A 22437-nucleotide genomic window follows, 5' to 3' on the forward strand; every position below is an offset into this window, starting at 1 on the left:
AGGCCAGAGATGTGAAGTACAATATAATAGGCTTCCAATACTGTGTTCTAGGTTTCCTGATAAAGTGAGTATTTCAGGAGTGCGGGCTATGTGCAATAAAACTTCAAATACTCACAGACCTCAAAAACTAAACTAGGTCTTCTCTGTTCTTGTCCGCAAAAATCACGTGGATAACGTGGATCTCAGATATCAAATGCCTTTCATAAAAACTTTGTTTCAGGAGTTATTGTATTAAAATGGCCACAGTACATAATTCTTTTATGCTTTAAATAAATGTAATATTGTTATTACAACTTATATTAATATTCACTTATTCCCTCATGCAGTCAGATATTTTTAAAATATACGCTAATCACAATTTTTTGATGTACATTTTCTTGGGGAAAAAAAAGAAAAGTAACAAGCTAAGCAAGGCAAATCTACACAGGTAAGCACCAGAAAGAACTCCCAAATCCCGGGGCTGATTCCAGCCACACTAGAAGTCTTGCTCAAGGCCATCCATGAGGACTAATTTTATTTACAGGACCTACTGAAAGAAGAGGTGGGGGTGATGAGAGGACAGAACCTAATGGGATGTCTGGGTTTGGTGGATTTGGTAGGATCAACCTTCACTCCATCTCTGAATGTAAAAATAAGTGCCTTCAGATTAGGTAAAGGGAAATCCCTTCTTGTGATGGCCAGCTGCGTACTCGGCTTGAGGCAGAGGCTCAGAGGCAGTGAATTTGAGCGGAATTCTCACAGACCTGGAAAACACTGTGACTGTTGGCGACAACTGCAGGTGACGGAGGAGATGCCGTGGTGAGAGGGTCCCTGGAGGTGAGGTGCTCACTCTGCTGCCCAGTGGGTCACGTGTTAGAGGCTGTGGGTTTGACGTATGTGTGGACAACAGGGCACTGACGTCCTCAAGAAGAGAAACAAAATGAAGAATTATCCAGACTCTACTGGAATTCTCGGGTTCCCCAACCTCTTAAAAAAAATATTTTTTTCAGAGTCTATTTGTTTCACTGCTGGAAATCAAGGGGGCAGGATGGAAGGGCTGTTTGTCAACTCTCAGGCAGAGAAATCACTAATTCATTTCTTCCTGGGGTCAGGGAACCTAGTTTCCTTTTATCAAAAGAAAATTACCTCTAGAGGAAGGGCTGTCATTAGAAAGGAGGGCGGAATTAAGCAGCACTGCATAAATTTCAATACACTCGTTTGCTTCTGTTCTTTAACTGATGTTTAAAGCTTACTTGCTTGCTTTCTGCCTTGAAGCTTAGATCTAGGTTATAGAAAGTCTTTAAGTTACATTTTGTTTTTGATAAACACACACATCCACACACATAAGACTCTCACATACACACCTCTATTCTCACAAGTCACCTTTACCTTGAAGGCTGAACCTAAACTCAATCCAGCGGATATATATTGAATGTGTGCTCTGTGCCAGATACCATGATGAGTGCTGGGGGAAAGAAAGACATGCTTCTTGTCTTCCTGAGCCAACAGTCCCTTCAGTGAGAAAAGAACTTGAAAGGAGAAGCCACTCATTTAACCACTCACTCAACAATTATGCATTTGAGGGCTTGTCTCAGAAAATTCATGTATTGAAGCTTTCACTCCCAATGTGACTGTATTTGAAGACAGTCTTCAGGGAGGTAAAGTTAAGTGACGTCTTAAGGATGGAACTCTAATCTCTTAAGGCAACTGTCCTCGTAAGAAGAAGAATAGACATCGGAGAGGTCGCTGTCACTGTGAGCGTGCGCAGAGAACAGCCCATGTGAAGACGGGAGGAAGGCAGGTGTCTCCAAGCCAGGAAGAGAGGCCTCACCAGAAACGAACTCACCAGCACCTTGACTTTGTACTTCTGGACCCCAGCACTGTGAGAACTCCATTTCTATTGTTCCCATCACCCAGCCCGTGGCGTTTTGTTAGGGCGGCCCGAGCAGACTCACGCAGGGCCTCTTTATTACATGCCAGGCACTGGGTTCAGTGTTCAGGGCACAACACTGAACACAGCACGCACAGTTCCTGTCCTCAAGGGACTTCTTTTTCTTGGAAGAAGGCTAAGTATAATGAATGTCATGAGAGCAGAAACAGAGAAACATTTTACGAGACAGGAAAATTCTGCCAGGAGTGATTTTCTTGATCTCAATTGTAAGCTTAAAGACACTGGAGGCTGAGATAAGGGAGGTCCGTCTGGCCAGCGACAGCGATCTGTGTGAGGGTCTCATGGCACGAGACACCATGGCTGGTTTGAAATCCTGGAAGCAGGCCAGTGTGGCAGAGCTTAGGTGGCAATGGAGAGACACAGGCATCGAACAGCTCTTACAGATTCCCAAGGCCACGCTCAGAAATGTGTATTTGACTCTAAGAGCTTAGGAAGGATTTTAAACAAGAAAAAGAAATCAGATTGGAGTATTATGGAGGAACTCAGCGGTAGGTGAGCAAATCCGAAAGAATAAGACCCACAGACACCAACGATGATTCCAGGCGAAAGCACTGTTTCCCAAGGCTGGACAGAGTACCTGAAAGAAGTGATTTTGTGGAGAAACAGTCATTTTTATATGCTTAGAAGGATCTATCCCTTAGGGATGTTTTGTAATTGTACCTTCTGCAGCCTGCTAAGAAGAAAGTGCCTAAATTATTTCAAAGAAAGTTACTTCATGTGCTTGTGGTTTGAAGACCATCAGACGCCACATCAACCCTATCAAAAGAGAACGACTCAAACTGTAACGTGTCGAGAGACATGGATGATGGAGTCAGTCCCTTAGAAGCAGCTTTCTTTGCTTGTCAGCTGCAGAGATGGTTGGGGCTGATAAATGATCTGCTGGCGCATTTGGTTTGTTGGGGGTACATCCGTCTGGTCGGTGTCAGCAGTTATGCCCCTCTGACAAGGCTCAGGCCCACACCTCAGAGCAAGCTTTGCCAAGGGCCAAAAGTGTTGATGGGGAGACGATCCATTATGGCAAAGCCTGGATGTTACTGCCAGGTGGTCACACACTCAGCGTGAATGTCATTCTCCACCCCAGAGAGGAGCTGCAGGACACGGGGAAAAGGCTGGGGTTTGGAACTGTGGCCACAGGCAGGGATGAGTGGGGGGAAGGATAAGGGGGAAAAGCACATCAGGCTGCCAGACACTTGGTAGAGTTTATGCAATTAGTTCCTCATTCCCCGCGTGTAGCTGAGCCAATCCAAGCTAAGCACACAAAGCATTCTTAATGCCCTGTGAGTTTCACCAGAGCGACTTTCTGGAACCAAATCAGATGTTTCTATGATTTCCATGACTTATTTTTCTTTTTCTGGTGGACCTTAGTCTCTTAGTTGCTACTTTGCCTTGCTTCATTCGCCACAGAGCACATCAGAGAGTATTTTATACAATTCCTGTAAGATCTGAAAACCCTGAACGTGCAGAGTCAGAGCGTTTCCCCCTAACTGCTGATATTATGTTGGCTTCTTTCTTTCTCTCTCTCTGGAATGCCCAGCTGGGCTTGGACTGAATTCTCCTCTCTGATCTGCAGCGTGGAGATTTCTGTCCATGCATTCTGCTCGTGGGCCGTCCCCCGTCATCAGTGGGAACTCTGCCCAGAGAATACGCACAGAGCATGTTCTAGAGGGCTGCCATACAGGCAGGAGGCAAGTTTGCCCTTTGACTGTAGAGAACAGTAAATTACCACGGATCATTTTAGCTCCATCTGTAATATTTGGCACACGAAAGTAAGGGATGGCTGGAAAACCTGTTATCTGGGAAACTGAATATTCTTTAAATGCAAACATGGAGGACATGGCTAAATAGAGAGATGGCCGAAGAATTGTTTCAAGGTGGAGTTGTCTTTTTTCAGTGTAGCATTTAGACAACCTCTTTGTCTCTCGTTCCTTTCTCTCACTGACCTAGTTTTAATTATGCTATGTGAAACATTTACTTGGTCTTTACAGCCATAAATGAAGTTGTTTCTTATAACTGCTTCTAAATTTCAGGGGTAAAAGACTTGGGCTCATCTTTGATCATGGACTACAAAAATGTCGAAAGACCACAAGAAAAATAGACGAAGTGAAAACCCGTCAAACCAAGGTTCAGTTTTTACCGAGTTTCATTTTCCCTGAGTTCTTGGTTTCTTGAGTTACAAATTGATTAGGTATTTAAAATTAACATGAAACTTTTCCAAATCTTCTTTTCGGATTCAAGGTTTCCTTTTGGATTCCGATACCTATGTGTACAAAAGAATTGTTGAGTTTGTCCAAATTGCTTTTTCTCAGCTCCTGAGCTGAAAGTCTGGAATTCTGGGTCGTGGGTGCTTTGATTCTGGAAGGAGACTTACTTCATGTGTGTAGTAAATATGACAGAATTTGGCTCTTGCCTTAAAGGTAGAGTACATTTCCTTTGTTGCTTAGACTTTCAGGAGATTCCTATTCCACCCTCCCGCCCAATTCCTTAATGCTTTTGTTTGAAACACTCAAAAGACATTCCCTTTGAAGCAAGGTTTGAACTGATATTATTACAAAAGAATATTAAGACTCGTCTTTAAAACCACCAAGAATGGAAATTATAGTTAACTTTTTTTTTTCCGAGGTGAGAAGCTAGTAGGGCTAGCTACTCTTTATCATAAGTGCCTCATATTGACGTCCTACTGTGTGCAAATTTCTGAAGCTGTGTCTTTACATACTTTATCTCCTTTATCTTCACAAGAATTCTAGAAAGCGGGGGATGGGCACTGTTACGCCTGTTTCATGGTTAAGAAAACTGAACATTTGAGACTTACTCATGGGACTTCTTAGTGGGGCTTAGAGTTGGGACTCGCTTATCCTTGGCAGCCTGTGGTCTTCCTGCCCTGCCTCCTGCCACCCGGGTGACTATGAGGGACTCCTCCTTGAGTCTGTGCTGGTGGACAGTTTGGGGGAAGGAGACCGAGAGTCGTGTTTGGAACCAGTGGGAGGCAGATGTTTGAAAAGTTTATGCTGACAGATTCCAGGGTCAGGTTGATGTTGGAAAAGTTGCCTAAACTCTATGCCTCAATTCTTTTTCTTTTTGTCTTTAAAATGAGGATAATCATAGCATCCTTCACATGGCTGTTGTTAGGACCGAACTTTCCATGTAAGCTACTTGACACCTTACCTGGTACAGAGAAAACGGTTAACAACTCTTATCTTCTTCCATCCCCTCCCTTCCTCCCATCCTTCTTTCCATTTGTTTGGTATTTAGCAAATACCTGTTAAGCAATATTCTAGATATGGAATTATCAGATGTGAATGCAAAGGGAGTCCTTGAAACTCAAAGGTTCTAAACTCGAACTTAAAGGGACAGTAAATTATATAACAACAGGATACACAATATTATAAAATTATGAGTGATAAAATAGTGATTGAGTAGAATTTTCCCATGGAGAAACTGATGAGAAAGATATTTGAAATGGAAGAAATAGCATGTGCAAAAATATACGGCAAATGGCCTGATAGGTGAAGGTGTGGAGTGTGGTTTGGAGTGATGGAAGGGGAGGCAGAAAAGTAGGAAACTGAGCAGTGAAGGGCCTTGTGTGGCCCTTATTTTACTTACATAGCCAAGGTGAATGTTCCTGTCACTATTCTATGCCACTAACCAGTACTAACTCATTTAGTCCTCCTAACACTATGAGGTACTGTCATCCTCCCACCTCATAGAAGAAGAAACTGAGCTGAATCTCAAGCCACTCAATGAGTAATTGACACAGCTCAGATTTGAACCCAGACCATTGGGCTCTGGAGCCCTTGTCTAACCATCTTGTTCAGCTACTTTGTAAATGTGGATCCGTCCTGCGAAAACGGAAATGGGATCTACTCACTGATCTTAGGCAGATTTGGGATGTGATTTTGGGGGGGGGGGACTTTTGAAAGATTTTTTTTTTTTGGTGGCATAGTAGGGTGATTTGGAGCGGGAGAGACTAAAGACAGTTTGGTTTAGAGAGTACAATAACCCAGGCTAGGTACATCATGGTGGGTAACACATTTGAGGGTCAGTTTGGAGCCATGACTGTGGGGTGGTGGGGAGGGGAAGTGAGAGAAAGAAGGTAAAGGTCACTTTGGTTTCCAACTTGGGTGTCTGAATAGATGGTAGAACCATCAGTGTGCAAGAATCCACCATGTGGAAAAGGCGGGGATTAAGGAAGGAAACGCAAATTCTTCTAAATCCAGGAAATATAAAATGCACTGTTAGATAAGAATAATCATACAGTTTCTCAGGATACCAGTTTGAACCCCACCCAAACACCCAGAAAGTTGATAGGAATGAATGGAAGAGAAAGTATATTTAACATCAAAATAGAAAACAAAGGTCAACAGAAACAGAGAAACTTGTTGGGAGATTCTTTCTCTCTTACCATGAAGAACACAGTTTGTAGCATTTCAGTGCAGCAAGGAGGGGAGGGTGGCAAACAGGGTGGACAGAGGGTGGCAGGGCTGGCAAGGCGGAGCAGGGCTGAGGGATGGTGAGGCCACCGTCTGCCTGCAGCACAGCCCCTCCCTCCCTACAGTTATTACCTTGCGGGACTGGCCAAGGAAAGAAGAAAAAGCAGCAGATGAGACCCCCGAAAAAAGGCTGCTGCTGTTGGTCTTAGTCCCAGGTCTCCCCTTCTTCCTGAATCTCATCATTATTCAGCTCTTCCCAATTGCGCATCCATATTTTCTCCAGTTAAAACTAGCCATCTTGTTGGAGAGGGTGTAGCTCAAATGGCAGAGCACGGGCTTAGCATGCAGGAGGTCCTGGGTTCAGTCCTCGTTACTTCCATTAAGAGTAAATTAATAAATACACCCAATTACTTCTCCTCCCTCCGATTTATTTTTTTTAAATCTAAAAACAAAACAAAAACAGCTGGTCACCTCGGGGCCGAGCCTTTTACTGTTGGGTTAGCGGGTAGGAGAACCCTATAGGGGATGCTCCTGAAACTTGGGGTGCAGAGGAATCGGGACTATCAGAGAATGGTACACAATAACTCAAGACCATCATGGAAAAGCCCCCAAAGCTCGCTGCTTTTTGCCTTCCTATTCAGCACGTTCACAAAGCTGTCACAGACAATCGTTAAAAAGCCCTGAAGCTCTGCAGACCGTTTGGACCACAGATTGGAATATAGTTGCAGAGAAGTGGATTTATTGTGTCTGAATGCAAAACTAATCAACTCAGAATGACAATTTCACATGGTTAAGCCCATCACAACTTTGCTGGACTTCTTTCATCTCTTCTGAGTATATGGGATGCCATTAATGTTACCAGCTGCATGGCTGCTCTGAAAACCAACAGCAGAGGGAAAAAAACTCAACCTCAACAGCCACCGGCTCTCCTGTTTTCCACTCAGATAGCTATTGTGCTGCCAAGGCAGATCTGAAACAGGCTCCCACAATAACAGCAATTTCCCAAAAGCCCTGTTAATTTTCAGTAAACCAAAGTAAAATTTGTTATTATTTATTAGGAATATACACTATGTACTGTTTCCAGATGATAAGTATTTCAGTAAAGTACCACACTGAGAACAATTTGAGTTGGCTTGCGAGCTGTAACCTTAGAGTCATAGGTATAGCCTAGGGTCAGAATTGTCACTTTTATTGGGTTAATTCTATGTTCCTGGTGTACAGTCTATGATATAGGACCAGTGGAAAGCTTTCCATCCCCAGTGTCCACTGCATTATACATGTAATTGTATGTGGGAGTAGCATCCCATACATCATTACTTATTTATAACAACCTTCGCTAAACCACTGCAGGGCACAGGATGGTGCTGTAGTCTGGGAATAGGATATAGAGCACAGATTCCAAACCCTGGGTCTGAGACCACTCCTTGAATTATATTAACTTTAGAAACACAACGTAGAAAAATATAATTTCACAACTGTGGGATGGCATGTCATTGTTTCGCAAATAGAATACAAAAATTTGAAAGATCTCCAGTTTGGAGAATGACTTGGGCTCCACTGAGGGTAGTTTACTACATTAGAAATTTTTTCTAAAACACTGGTCCCTGAGCGTCCACCTGGATGATGGGGAGCCCGGATTGAACCCCTGATTTCTAGAACCTTCCACAGTATGAGGGGAGGATGATTGCAACTGGCCAAAATTCTGGTGGTCACAGGGCATGCTCTGAATCTGGCCCCATGTCTGCTGTTTTTGCTGTAGACACCTTTGCCACAGCATTTTTGCCACAAACATGTTCACAGCATAACTAATTGGCTGCAAGGCCATTTTGTCATAAAAGATGAAACAGCTGGTTGACAGTTTGGTTTGATATCACACGCAAAAATCATGATAGACGATGACAATTTGCCCCAAAAGTTGGTTTCTTATTTTGAAATGCACTACATTGGAGGAGAAAGGTTGAGGCTGAGGGCTTGGAAGGAGCAGAGTTGAGCCCATGCTTCCCGCAGAACATTGGAATGTCTGTCTGTTGATGGACACGTGACAACACGCGGAGAACAAGAACAATGCAGAGGCTTTCCCAACGCAGTGCATAGCTCAGTTACAAATCTGCATCCTCGATTCGGAAACGGACACCTTTCTTAACGATGGAAGACATTTTATTGAAAAGCAAAAAGTATGATGCTGAACAAGGAGAGGACTCAACCAGGGGGAGGAAAAAAAGTGTAAAACACCAAGAATGAAAGACTTGGAAGACAAGGGTTTAGGTACAACCCCATAAGTAAAATCAGTTATTTATAAATCTCCGCAGAGTTTAAATGTATTCAAATATTTTGTATTTCACAATTAAGTCTTTCAAATTTTGTTATTCCTTTCTCATGTTTCATTATGTCCCTTTTAACGTCCCTCTTTTATTTTTGTTGTTTTATCTTTTACGGCAAAACTGCCTTATAGCCAGTTAGGTATGTGGCAAAAATATTTGTGGCTTAAATGTTTGTGGTGAAGATGTTTAAGGCCAAGAAGTTCATGGCGAAAACACCTAGAACCGTCTGCCCAGAGCTACAGCAGGCAGTGAGGGCTGCTGCCCTGGTTACATTTCTTCTCTGTGTTCCAGGTCCTCTCTGCTGGGTCTGTGACTTCCTGGCGGATGGCGGCCCGGGCCGCGCAGGCCTTGCCCAGGGCTCTCTCTCCCTGCAGACCCTGCTGCTAGAGGTGAGCCCAGGCCAGACCGAGGCCAGGCGCCCTGCGAAGTGTCTGGGCTGTGTCATCGCCTCCCGTCCTGGGGTCAAACTTTCCTTGTTCTCAGGGCCTCAGGGCACTCAATTAGAATTCCAGTTTGGTTCTGGCTATTTGTCCTAAGGAACAGAGACTTATATTGCTTTTAAAAAATCAAACATAAAATACATATTCATTTTGGAAAATCAGAAAATCTCTAAAATTGCATAAGTTCCCACTGCCTAGTGATAACGACCACCCACATTTTGAAGTTTATTCTTCAAGACGTTTTTTCTGTACATATATACAAAAACTTACTTTCCTTACAAACGCAAGATTCTATCTACTTATTTCTCTCTGTATAAAGTGTTACAAGTAGAATATGCACTTTTTCTTTTTTTGCATGAACATAGTTCAATATGAAAAATACTCCACTATTATTTTTAATGGCTGCTTAGTGTTCGAATTTACTTGAAATACATTCTGAAAATCCAAAATGCAAGACAAATGCATTGTTACACATCCATTGCCTTTATTACCTCTTCTGTTTTTGTCCAGTTTCTCTGTCTAAAGCTTTATGGTGGGTGTCCATGACTGGAACAGGGAATCATCCTTCTCACAATATAATACGTAGAAGATCATCGCTGGCACTTGTTTGAAGTTTATTTTCTCAGGTCCTAACCACAGGTGTTTTCGTTCAGTGATTGTGGAGTGGGGTTCTGAATGTTAAGAGTACCTGATACGATTTTGCTTCAGCGTTCTTACACCACACTGCTGTAAGCATCTCTGTCCTAGAGGATCCTTGTTCCCCGGCTCCTCCCAGCCGCTGCACCCGGTAGCCCTCTGCTCGGGTGACCCCTCCCCACACAGTGGCCTGGGAAGCTGCTTCCCGTCACTTTCGGCTCAGTTCTGAATTTGCCGTTACTCACTGGCTCTTCCCCAGCTGATCGGGAGGTTAGAGCCTCCCTCCTTTGTGTGTGTTTGACACCCATGTGCATCTCCATTTCTATCCGTGCCGTCTCTCTTACTAGGCGGCAGGGTCACAAACACCTCTCTTGTGTAGGTGCCCAAGATCAGCCCAGCAACTGACATGGAGCAGTTGCTCCATGGATATTTGTGGCCTGAAAGGAGGGAAGGAAGGAAGGAGGGAAGGCAAGAAGGAAGACAAGAAGGCAAGAAGGACTATTTTATTGGGTGGAATCAGGGAAGGCTTCCTGTAGGGGATTCCATAAATAGGTGCCATTTGATGAGTAATTATATTACAGTAGCTCTCTGAAATCTCCCAACAGCACATTTGACACTTTCCAGAGTTCTGAATCCAGGGAGATTAAGTATCTTCAAGTCCACGAAGCTTAAAAAAGCTAAGATTTGTACCTACGTGGTGTATGAGACCAGACAGTGGAGTTAGGCAAAAAGGACATCGCAGGGACATGGGCCACTAAGAGAGACTTGGAGTAAGAATGGCTTGCTGGGGGCAATGGTAATCCAGAGTACCTCAGTTTAACTGGAATGTTGGGTGGATATAGAGAAGAGTAGACTTTGGAGCTGAAAAGGTAGTTTATAGCTGATGTATTGAGTTTGTGTCACCAGACTTTGGGGAGTCATGGCATTATTTTGAATAAGAAAGCGTGTGCTCAGAGCTTGAGGCAGTGTGCTCTTTAGATTGGAAAGGAAATGGATCGGATGCAGGCATATCGGTCAGGAGCTTATTGCCACAGCCCCAGTGGAAAGTGTTAGGGCTGATACAGGGCACAGGCAGTGAGGGCGGTGGAGACGCATTTTCGACATGGAACCCAAACACTTTAGTGACTGTACTCAAGCAAGTTTAGGGGAGTCAGCCAGAGTTAATTCCAGGTGTCTAGTCTATGAAATGTGCAGTGCCTTTAACAGAAGCGGGGTGAAGAACTGCTGTGGGACGAGGTGTTCGGGGGGAGGGGGGCAGTACGTTTTAGACATGGTGCATTTGAGATGTCAGGAATCGTTTCAGACAGATATACAGGAGCTTCTGGGGACAGGTAAATTGGAGGACAAGTGTTATGCGAAAAATGTAGATGTGCCATTGAAGTTGTAGAAAATGCCAGCTTCTCCTGACCCCAAATATAAGAAGGTAGCTTGGGGAGATTGAAGAGAAACTCGTGTCACCAGGAAACACAAGGAGTCCCTTAAGACAAACCATGGATTTGCAGGCTAAAGGAAAAGGCAAAAAATACAGGGAGGTTATTTAATGGGACCTTGCTCTTGGATGTGACTATGAAGAAATCAGAACAACTGTCTCACAAATATAGATTCAGAAGTGATTTTTTTTTTTTTGCATTACAAGAAGTTTTTGCTTTTTAATAAGGCTAGAGACTCTTACGGACCCTAAATTCTCTATCTGAAGACTAATTTTCCACAGGTAGAATTTCAGGTACATAACAAGCTGGTGGGAAAAGTTGTTTGGAATCCAGGGACCTTATTAACACACATTATAAGAGCTAACATTTATTGAGCTTATGCTAAATGAATTAACTTATTTAATTTTGACAAAATAACCCTATGAGGTAAATATTATCATTCACTCCACTTTAGAGTTGAGGAAACAGAGGTACAGAGAGGTTAAATAACTTGCCCAATGTCACACAGCTAGTAAATGGACACCTGGGATTCAGACTAAACAGTTTGACCCCACTGACCACGTGGCTGTGCCTCTTATGCTAACAGCACAGAGATTTTCCAGCCTCATCCAGAGTAAGCTCAAGCCCAGAGCTGGTATCACTCAGACATGGTCTCCCACTGGACAGATCGTCTCTTGTTTACCATGAGCTCTTTTTTTCTAGAGGTGCAGGTAGGGTGGGACATTGGTGAGGAGAGGCCTGGGGTTGTCCACTCCCTAGTCTGGCATCATTGCGTCTTGGGTCACTGCATGCTGTCCCCTTGGAGTCATCTACAATGTAGGATGCACTCGAGCAGAGAGATAAGCTCCTGTCTTCTTTGCTCTGGAGCAGTAAGGAAGGAGGGCTGGGGTATGGGAGGTGAGCAAGCAAGTGTCCCTTAAACCTTCCTCCAGGATATCACTGGGATTCTGACCACATCCCCTCACCCACCTCTTCCCTCCTTCTGCTTATTTACTATCTCTCTCGAGGCAGTGAGGGTGGAGGGCAGTGAGAAATTGAACTCAATAACCGAATGTCTGGATTTTAACCTAGCTTCAATCCCACATAACTGTCCTCTGGGTGTGTGTGTGTGCATGTGTGTGTGAGATCCTTGTGTTGGCTTTGCCTCTGAGTGGTATCACAGTACAAAAAGAAGGGATACATGATTCCCCTAAAATATTTTTCACTTGTATATAGCTTCAGGAGCAATGGAATTTTCCATGAAGTTTGATAATTTCTTGCCTGCATGTGGAATATTTAAAGAACCATCATTGTCTTGAACTGTGCCTCTGTAAAAGGAAGGAAACTGCAGCCTTAATAAATAATCCAATCTTCCATATCGTCCAACTGGAAGCCACGGCACACTTCTCTGACATCCTCGACTGGAAGAAAGCAGCCCTCTGACACGTGACTGAAACATTTCAGTGGCGTCAGCTGCAGACGCCCCCGCAGGTAACTGACGGGTCACGTGATCGGCAGATGACAAGGACAGGCGGTATTAGGGAGCTTTCCTCTCCCTCTGCCCCGTGCCTGCGTTGCTGGAGCGCTGAGCGTGCTCTCACCTGCCTGCCCCCGGAGCACAACCGCATTCCGGACGCTCCACTGTAAGGCTGCCGGGTGGCTTCTCTCTTCTTCAGCGTGTACTTGTGCCTTTCCTTGAAATTAAACGGGGACCTGTCACTTATCTTCAGGTCTAACACTGGGCTAGCTGCGATCCTGCCCCAAAGCTCATTTCCTCACTCATGCAACCAACGATCCGGGGCTCGTCAATAGCGGCAAGGAGGCCTTTGCTCTTCTGTGCTTGTCATCAAAGCCAAAGGAGCTCGCTTTCCTCGGAGCAACATCTGGCTAGAATTTATATGGTGGGCATGGAAATATTATTTTCTCGCTATTATGATTTCTTTGCTGCGGCGTTGCTAAAAATGGCACACCGCCACCACCAGAAACTAACCGCGTCATTTTTCTCCTGTCAACAAGCTCCTGGCCAGTGATGATTTCCTGTCACTCCTTTCCCATTTCTGGAGAGGTGGCTGCTCCACTGGCAGTGTCCTTTGGGGAAAATAAATCAAATCAGGTGGGCACCTCTTGAGATAGGGACTTACGCAAGAGGAAATGGATTCTTTAGGATTCGTTGCTACTCTGATAATTACGGTCTGGACTCACGGCCTCTGGTGCTTTACCTACAGCTCCTTCCATCATCTCCACAGCTACTTCGCTCCCCAACCAACACTGCAATGCAGTTTGGGCTCAGCTGCTAGTCCCACTGTCTTTCCCCTCTTTCCACTCCTGTGATGGCTCCCTCCTTCCCAACGCTCTTTCCACCTTTGCCTTCCCAGTCAACAGACTTCTTGGAGTCTTTGACTTTGCTCTTTAGTTTTTCCTTAGCTCTGTTCCCTCTCATTCCTCTGGCCTCCTCCTGTCGTGGGCTAGGTAAGCCTTCAAGCATTCTGTCTTTGCGATCTTTCCTCTCTGCTCCTGCTGAGAGGTCACCTATACTCACAGCTTTAAATATCAATTTAGCGATCCTTAAACCCTTAACAATGGTTTAAAAATATTTTTTATACAAGCACATAGTTTAAAGAGTAAAATAGTTCTACAAGGTTTGATAGAAAGAGTTCCCTAAAGGAAATCCCCCCCTACTCTGCAATTTCCTATTTGTGGAAACACATTCAATATTTTTACTTATTTTTTTGGGGGGGGCACTTATCTAAAAAAAAAAATCTTATTTTGCTATTTCTTTCTATTTTTTAAAAAGGTCTTAGCAATTGACTTCCAATATAGATGCTAAAGATGGAGCTTCCTTTCACGTGTACCACGTTATATCCATACACTTTTCTTAGTCTTCCAAAGTAGGCATTTTATAATTTGGGATAAATGAAGACTCACTATTTATATTTGACTATGAAAATGCTACTTAGAAGAAATATAAGGTCCTATGGTTATTTTGAGAGGCAATGTAATTTAAGAGAACAGCTTCTAGAGCCCAACAACCTGGATTCAAATCCCAATGACTTCACTTACCATTAGGGTGAACTTGGGTAAGCTCCCTAATAGCTGTCTCAATTTCTTTAACTATAGAATGATGTGATCATAGTACCTATAAGATTGGGTGCTTGTGATGATTAATAGTTAATAGGTTAATAAATATAAAAAGAGTTAGAACAATGCTTGCCATATGAGCACTAAAAAAGTGTTAGACATTTTTTGTCTTATTATTGTTCCGTGGTTTTATTATCATTCCTTGTGCAACTTTTAATTTTTTCTGAGATGAATAATGATAATAGCAATCATAATAATAGTTTCTATTTTTATTTGTATAGTCCACAGACTTATGGCTCTAAGCTTTCCCCAGTAAATCTCTCCACAACATACACAAAAATAAACTCAAAATGGATCAAAGACTTAAACATAAGACAAGATATAATAAACCTCCTAGAAGAAAATATAGGCAAAACATTATCTGACATACATCTCAAAAATGCTCTCCCAAGGCAGTCTACCCAAGCAATAGAAACAAAAGCAAGAATAAACAAATGAGACCTAATTAAACTTACAAGCTTCTGCACAGCAAAGGAAACCATAAATAGAACAATTCTCAATTACATTCAGATGTATTTGTGATATACTAACCCCATTTTTACAAAGTCTTTCCCAGAGTCTTTGCATCTGCTCTAGTTCACGCTGGGTAATCTTCCCACCACTGCAGTTAGCATCTCTCTCCTTCTCTTCACTATTGTCCTAAAGAGTCTCATTACTTATTTTTTTTTATTTTATCATCTGTTTCCTAGATCTTCTTTTCTGCTCTCTTACTTGGTTCATTTCATTTTAGCACAATGTATCTTCTATTTAATTTTTTTTATGTTACGTATATTTATCACAATTTTTTTTAGTGGAGGTACTGGGGATTGAACCCTGGACCTTGTGCCTGCTAAGCATGTGCTCTACCATTGAGCTATTGCCCCCTCCCCTCAAATGTATCTTCTTGAGAAAAGATAAAATTAAAAGATTTTTTTGAGATTCTGCATGTACAAAAATGTCTCTGTTCTATCTTCACACTTATGACTAGCTACAGAGTTCTAGGTTAGAACTGTGTTTTCTCAGAATTCTGAAGACATCACTTTATTGTCTTTAGCTCCCTTGTTGCTGCAGAAGAGTTCTATGCAGTTGTAACTTTAAGACTTTGTATCTTCCAGTTCTTTTTTTCTGGAAACTTCTAGAACCTTCTTATAATCCCCAGTGTTATGGAATTTTATCATGATGTGTTTTCACGTGGATCTGTGTGCATCTCTCATGCTGAGCACTCAACAGACGTTCAGTTTGGGAAATTCTCTTGAATTATTTCTCTAGTGATTTCTTCTCCATTTTCTGTTTCTTACTGGAATTCCTATTTGGATACGGAATGGTCCTCTCAGTTTTATACCTTTCCTCTCACATTTCATCTTTTTGTCCTTTTGCTCAACTTTCTGTAAAAGTCAGTCACATTTTATTCCAACTCTTCTACTGAGTTTTTTTTTTTAATTTTTACTATTTTATTTTTAATTTACAAGACTTGTTTTTGGTCTGAATATTCTTTTTTTCCCCACTAAAGTTCCTTGTTTTTCTTTCATAGATGCACTGTCTCTACTTTTTTGAGGAATTTAACAATAATTATTTTAAAAGTTTTCTTATTTCTGTATTGTCTGTTTTCTCCAAGTTTTAAAAATTTCCATATGGTTTGACATCTCTCTTTTATTTGGAGGCTTTCTTCAAAGGTCTGGTGATTCTTGGATGTTGACTTTTGTTTTAAGAGGGAGATACTGAGAATCAGATTAGAAAGTCTATGCCTGTGGGTGGCACCTTTCCAAGGTGTGATTCAAACTGGGCCATTAAGTTAAACAAGTCTTAAGGTCAATATTTGTAGGTCTTTATCCTGGATTGATCAAACTCCACAGAGAAGGACTGAATTTTCTGCCTGTGGAGTATAATCCCCTTTCTCCATGGAAGCCAATTTGAACATTTAATTTTAAACTTGCACTTAATCACCTGGTTTTAGTCCTGCACCATGCCCTCCACTGTGCCTGGGGTCTTCCAGCCCAGAGAACTTTCATTTCTATTCAGAGAACATCCAGGCCTTTGTTGCTGGGGGAGGATTTCTGAAGATCTGTTTCTTAAGTGGATTTGGCTTTAGTTCTACTTCCTACATTCACTGGAATCTGATACCAGGAATTCCTGAGTCTTTTAGTCCCTCCATCCTGTAAATTAGGCTGCGTCTCAGCCTTTCCTAGGCTGAGAATTCAGCTTTCTTGCGTCTGCTGGGTCAGTTGCTACTCATCGGCTTTCTAGCTTCCAGTGTTCTATTCCACTTTCTTTCATTTGGATTTATATTGTAAAATTTCCCATTATTATTCTAATGAGACTTTCAGAGGGTTCAGAATGTAATGTGTAGGGTAACATTAAGAAGACATGTCTCCAACAAATAAACACATATAAATATAACGAGTTATAGGAAGAACTGTAATGAAAAATAATAAGATAATTTGAGAGAACAGTAAAGAGGTACCAAATTTAGATTGGTGCTTCATGGCATGGCTCTCTAAGAAGGTCATATTTGAGCCAAGTTCCTAAGACCAGTAGGAGTTAATCATGCAAATAGTAGAGGGAAAAGCGTTTCATGCTGATGAGCAGCCCTGGGGTGAGAGAACAGCCAAGACCTTGGGTTTAAAGCGACAGAAGCCTAAGCTTAGGCTGAAGAAGGAAACTGATTAGTCCCTGTAACTGGGAAGCCTGACATGTGGACACAGAGTGTCTTGGCTGGATCCAGGGATTTATTTGAAGCCTCAGGTCCCTATCTCTCTCTCCATCTATAGTTTGGCTGGTCACTGCTTGTCCTCTTTCTCAGAGAGGCTTCCTCCATTTGGTGGCAAGTCAGTTTCCAGAAATCACAAATCTACATCCATATTGCTCCTATATCAAAGAAAGAGGGAGACGCTTTCCCCACTTTTTTAAAACTAGCATCCATCTACGATGCCCCACATTCCTTGGAATACTCCCAGTAATGGAGCTCTGTGTTTGGCCAGACATGGGTCCAACTCTAATTTGATCCCTGCAAAATACTGAGAGTTACTTACGGTCTGGAGAATTGTGAAAGAGAAAATTATAGAGACTTAAAGCAGAGTCTTGTGGGTAATGCTAAGCTTTCAGAATTCATACCAACCAAGAGCAATGAGAAGCTCTGATGGATTTTGATCAAGGAGTAACATGAGCACTGTTAATTACTGTTAACTCAATCCACTCTTCTAAGCCAAATTTCCTTCCCAGCCCCCTTACCTGTGTCAGTAGCACCACCAGTTTTCTGTGGCCTTGGCTTCACATTTTAGAGTCATCTTTGAAGTCTCTCTTGAATTTATCACCAATATAAAATTAGTCACTAAGCCCAATTTCTCCCTTCCTGAAGCCCCTTGGACTCCTGCTTCCTGCACATTGTCATCCCATTGCAGGCTCTTATCAAGTTGGACTTGGTTTGTGTGATCGTCTCCTAGCTGGCTTCTCATCTTTTTCCTCCCTGCTTCTAAGTCATCATACATGACACTGTCGGATTGCTCTTTCGAAAATACCACTATTCTCATGTTACTCCTCTAACCAGGAGCCCATGATGCCTCCCTATCACTTAATGAATCAAGCCCCAGTCCCTCAGCCCAGCATCCAGAGCCTCCCGTCATCTGGCCCTGCTGTACCTACCTCGCCTTGCCTTCCACTGGTCCCTCCACCACGACAAGACTGTGTGGGCCCTGACCCCCCAGTCTTCACCTCCAGGGATGGGAGAAAGGTGGACTGTTATCAGTCACTTAGAAGACAGAAGAGGAGCAGCAAGCAGAGGGAGGAGAGAGGAGAATGTGAGTGATTCTCATGAGTCTTAGCTGCATCAGATAAGGAGGGGCTGTGGGTGTAAATGAGCGGCTACCTTGAGCTTGACGGTGGAGCCAGCAAGTCTTTCTGAGCAGCACAGGCAGGCAGCAGTGCCAAGTTGTTCAGTTTTCAAGTGTGTTCGTTTTCAAGGTGAGGCTTTGGCTGGAAGGGGGACATTTGCTTGAGTAAGTCTTTCTAGGTTGTAACACTCACTCCCCAGGACAAAATGGGTGGGCCAGCTAACAGATTTCTGGGAACATGCCCAAAATTTTCAGGGTCAATTGGTGCTGCAGACAAATGATGGATTATCCAGAGAGGTGTGAGTAGTGTCAGGAAACATGACCGACTCTGGTGGGATCTCATTACTTCTTTTTGCTCAAGTAGCTTTTGGCGGGGGGTGGGGGTGGCATGGTGTTTGGAATCTGCAGAGTAGGTACTGTTACAGTGGGGAGGGGCTCAAACAACCTTTTAAAAACCTGCTAAAAACGAAACCTACCAAGGGAAATTAGGTAAAAGATTTGTATAAATCCTAGGAAGAAACAAGACAGAAAAGTTTAAAAAGTGAGCACATAATCACCATTATCTTTTCCTGGGATTGACTTGGTTAACTGCTCACCTCAGTTATCAGTTACTAGATGACATGGGTGGACACAGGTAGTTAAAATTCTATAATCATTTCTATAAGACTTGAACTGAAGTGTACTTTGCAAAACAATAAGTTTTCTCTAGATTTTAAGGAGTGGAGGGAGTTTATTCATCCAAGAGAACACTTAAAAAGAATATGATATAAGGCCACAGTAATTCTGTGGTAGTAAGCATGATGGTTCCCTGAAGGTGTCCACACCCTAATTCCTGGAACCTATGAGTATGTGAGCTTACATGGCAAAAAGAATTTAAGAGATGTGATTGAGGCTACAGATCTTGATGGGGAGATTAGCTGATACTATCCAGGTGGACCCAATCTAATCACGTGAATCTTTAAAACCAGAGAACCGTTTCCAGATGGGGTTAGTCAGCAGGAGATGTGACTATGGGAAAAGGCTCAGAGAGATACAACATTGCTGGCTCCAAAGACGGAGGAGTTGGGGGGTCAGGAGCCCAGGAGTGTGGGAGACCTTGTTACAAGTTGAAAAAAGCAAGGAACTGGATTCTCCCCTAGAGCATCCAGAAAGAAACACAGCCTTGCCAACACTTTGGGTTCAGCCCAGTGAGATCTGCATTGGACTTCTGACCTACAGAACTCTAAGGGAATACGTTTGTGTTGTCTGAAATCACTAAGGTTGTGGTAATCTGTTATGTCAGCCATAAAAAATATATGCAAGTTGTTTAGTAAATGCATTTTGAATGAGTAAAATTAGTCTAAGAAATTCATAGGAAAATTATGTGAACAGACTTCTTTTGTTGGGGCTGGTACTTAAACATGGCTTTTGTAAGTGATTTATTTTTTAACGAACAGTTATTGAGCACTTACTCTGACCTAGGCACTTTTCCTTGTTTTTGTATTAAATCCTCACAATAACTGAGATCATTGTTATCACTTGGTGATGTAATCTTTCCAAAGTCACACACGTAGCAAGTAGAGAAGCTGAGTTTAGTCACTACCATGGCTGTTCTCACACTCACTGCACATTAAAATCACTTAGGGAGTTTTTACAAATCCCAGTGTCCAGATCACATCCCGTGTCAATTAAATTGGAATGTTTGAGCTTGGAGCCAGGCACCAGTATTTTCAAAAGGTGTCCCATGAATCCCACGTGCAGTGAAGTTTGGGAATCATTGCATTTGGTGTACTTGCTCTCAGACTATGGGATAAATTTTGTTATTCCATCTCATGCAAAGCATTAAAACTCGGATGGCTTAAAATTAAAACCTACATTACCTCTTACTCTAAAATGTTTTTTTTTTTTTTTAAACTATCATTACAGCAGCAACTGTCATTGGTTGGATAAAAGAGCAATTGTTAGTCCAAAGGCTAGAGTAGAATTGGTTTTGCACGTAGACACAGTTTGGATTGTCAGTCAGAATAATGGAGGGCCAGCAGTGGGGAAACCTTTCCCAAAACCAGACAAGGAGGAGGGAGAAGCACAGATCTTTATCTGGTGTCTAAAGCCAGAAGGGGAATGAGGAGCTGCCTGATGAGATTGGCGATCAAACTGCCTATCTCGACACTTGGTCACCATTTTGTTCAAAGTCTGTGCCTTTATGTGTTTTAACATCAGTTAGAGACAGCTCTGCTCTCCCAGTAAGACTGGTGCTGTGACTGAGAGCCTGGGTTGTCTTTATTTTGTTTGGCTTCCTTGTGCCCTACTGGACGGCTTCCCTGGGGTGGCCAATCCCATCAACATGATCACGTCCCCCTTCTGGTCAGGGAGCAGACTGCAGGTTGGGGCACTGATGGAATTTTGGCTGCACCCCTGTGGCTGTCACCAGGGCAGAAGACTGTTCCTACCTTTAACTGGCATTTTCATAGTGTATGGTACTCAACTGCCCCCTCAGGCAGGACAGGCAGGCTCTGTCTCTAATCTACTGCAGACCTTCGCTTTTTCAGTTCGTTTTGCAAACAGAAATTGGTTCAGCAGGTTTCAACTGGAAACAGGTGTTGATGGTGGTGTCCAAATCTTCCACTGAGGGGCTTCTCTCCCCTTTGCCAGCCTCTCCGTGAGAGTCATGAACAGGCCTTTGTTGGACAGAGCAGAGGCACTCTCCATGCAGGCCAGAGCTCTTGGTTCGTATCACATCAATGGGTGACATAAATTAAAATGCACTTTTTTCTCACTGGTGGTAAATCATAGACCCCAGTACATTATCTTTTTGTGTATGCCAAGCCACAAACTTGCTTTAGACAGGGTTACCTCTGGATTCCTAACTGAACCCAAGGCAGTCTTTCTGGCCTGGGTTCTCCAAGTTGGCTATATGTTCTTTGCAGTTTCACCAGAATGTTGCCAACACTCTGATGTGGATGTGGAAGTAAGTTAGCTAAATCAAGAGTGGAAGAAGTAACTTTATAGAGTCTATGTGATTCGCATGACTGGTTTTCTCTTGAATTTACTCATCTTGGTAAATATTACAAGTTACAGTTTGATTTTTGTTTTATTGATCCTTATTTACTCTCTGGGCTTTTTAATTGATCAAGAAAGAAATTTGGAGATAAGAGAAATTACTCACAGTGGGATTATAGCCTAACTGGAGTGGACACTTTTCTTTATTCTAGTGGATTTGTGCAGCATCGACGGGCAGACATACCAGAAAAGAAGTCATCTTGGGGCAAATACATAAAATTCTGCTTTCTCATCACACAACATTATCCTGGAACAAGGACTCCAGGCTTTTTGAGGTTTAAAGATGGTCTAAAAGTTCTTTAAAAATCACTGAGAATTAAGATCTTTTATAAGTTACAAATTCTGTAATACAAAAACCAAAAACTAAAAAACCTTAAACTAGGGAAAACCAGTGCTGTCTTCTGAGAATGCCCGTCTACATGTGCCTTGTGGCTAATTTCAAATTTTGATTTTCTCAAAACTGATTTGTATTTTACAAAGCTGTTCAGTGCTGTTCTGTGCCTTACATTTTTTCAAGGAGTTTATATGGTTTCTGCTCTTCCTTCCTTAAAGGTAATTTCAACGCAGCTTACAGACACACACACACACAAACACACAAATTTATTGGCCAATATCAGTAAATGACCAAAGCTCGGAGGAAACTACTGAAAATTAAACTTGGTTATAACACAATGGTATCAGCAGTGCACTGGCTACTTTCCATGTTTATAAATAGGATGCAAAAGCTTAATTTTATCATAATTGAAGAGCAATTTTGAAACAGTCGTGTAATTTAATGGCGGAACCATCCTTTATTGCTATATGTAAATAGACTGAATAACAGCAGTAAATGTTGAACACAATCTAATGTGCTACAATTTCTTTGGAACACAATTTAAATTTCAAATTACGTTTAATGCCTTTGTACATAACACAGGTCTCTTTTTTAAAGCTTATCACATGGAATTGACTTACTTGAGGAAACTGGCATTTGGCAAAAACAGAGAAGCAGAAGCAGAGTGGGTCATTTGGAAATCTGACCAAATATATTTTTTAAAAGTGCGTCATTTAGTTTTTAAATCGTCTTTTCCTTCCATTATTTTGAACTTTATCAATATCCTCCTGTGTTATATATTTAGATCATCTCTGAATAAGACTTTTTCCAATTGCATTGTGTTACTTGGCCACAAACATTTCCTTTTTCTTTGGTATAATTAGGCTTAAAGGGAGAAGGTGATAGATAATGGTGCGCATATGTTAGGCTACTTCTTCCCATGGAAATGATTCACTAACTGGTATCCTTTGATTCTGT

The sequence above is a fragment of the Camelus bactrianus genome, chromosome 13 (genome assembly GCF_048773025.1).
Source record: "Camelus bactrianus isolate YW-2024 breed Bactrian camel chromosome 13, ASM4877302v1, whole genome shotgun sequence".
Classification (NCBI taxonomy): domain Eukaryota; kingdom Metazoa; phylum Chordata; class Mammalia; order Artiodactyla; family Camelidae; genus Camelus; species Camelus bactrianus.